Consider the following 1454-nt stretch of genomic DNA (forward strand, 5'->3'; position numbering starts at 1 on the left):
GGATAAAGGTGTGTGCCACCACCTCCTGGCAAGGGGGCACGTCTTTAATATCACAATTCCAGAGGCAAAGGCGGGTGGATCTCTGTTGAGCTGGAGGCCAGCCTGGTCTACCTAGTGAGATCCAGGACAGCCAGGGGTACATAATTAGATCCTGTCTCAAAGAACGAAAGGAGGAGAGATGGGTCAGTGGTTAAGAGTACTTGTTGTTTTTGCAGGACCCAGGTTCAACACCCACATGGTAACTAATATTCTGTAACCCCAGGTCCAATGTTCTCTTGTGGTCTCCTTGAATACATGACATGCATTTGTGACACACACACAGATAACAGGCCCATACATGTAAAAACAAATAATCTTAAAGAATATATAGATAGGGTTTTTTTTTGTTTTTTGAGAGAGAGAGAGAGAGAGAGAGAGAGAGAGAGATTACTATGTAGCTCTGGGTGTCCTGGAACTCACAAATTCCCATTTCCTGAGTGCCAGAGTTAGGGGCCTGAATCATGCCCAGCATTTTACACCGGGTTTTCCTTATACCCAGGATGGCCTCATACTCAGAATCCATGGACTCCCTCTGCCTCCACCTCTCTTATGACAGGATTTCAGGCTTGCCCCACCACCGTCCACTAATAAATATTACGAGAAACAGAAGTCAAAATTTGACAACAGTGGAGTATGAAGAGAATGACCAACGGTAGATGGCATCGTTCATTATGAGAAGCAAAAGGTTGAGGGCAGGTGAAAAAAAAAAACCAAAAACCTAGAAACTTTAAACAAGTATCAGAAGGAGATACAAGCTGCGGGAGGGGTATTGGATGTGGAGCGTGTGGGGGCTGCTTCCTGAGGGGCAGTTGTGTGAAATTTGTAAATTGGCAAGTTATTTTTTTGTTGCCTGTTCGAAGCAGATCAGAGGCCTTGGACAGCAGGAGCAAATGTGGGAAGTTCAAGCAGCGAGTGGGGTTGAGGCACGAGAGATCAAAAAGAGGACGACTTTGATTTTTGGAGGGGAAAAAACTATGAGGAACCGCTGGAGACGTCAGCATATGAGTGCCTGTGTTTCAGCAGCGCTACTCTTCGGGCCTCCTTCAGAATGGATGTTGGGCAGAAAGACCAGGAACAGGGATCTATCTGTTTCAGGGCTAACGCAGGAGTTCAAGTCACAGAAAGGGATCTTGGGCTTCCAATAGAGTGGGTTTCCTAATGGCTTAGAGGGGATGTGCAGTTCTCCACACCAAGGTCGGTCCTAAACAAAAGGAACGCTATTGCCGTCCACCGTCCACCGAGACAGGGGAGGCTCCGGAGCAGCCAGCCTGACCGCCCCCATTTTTGCTTGATTTGCTGGTTTTGATGGCCGGGATAGGCCCAGTCAAGTCTGGTCTGCGAGGTCTATGGACACCCAAGTGGAAAGGTCAACCGTGTGACGCTTGAAGCCCAAGAAAAGTGCCTGGGGGCATGTG

The sequence above is a fragment of the Microtus ochrogaster genome, chromosome 10 (genome assembly GCF_000317375.1).
Source record: "Microtus ochrogaster isolate Prairie Vole_2 chromosome 10, MicOch1.0, whole genome shotgun sequence".
Classification (NCBI taxonomy): Eukaryota; Metazoa; Chordata; class Mammalia; order Rodentia; family Cricetidae; genus Microtus; species Microtus ochrogaster.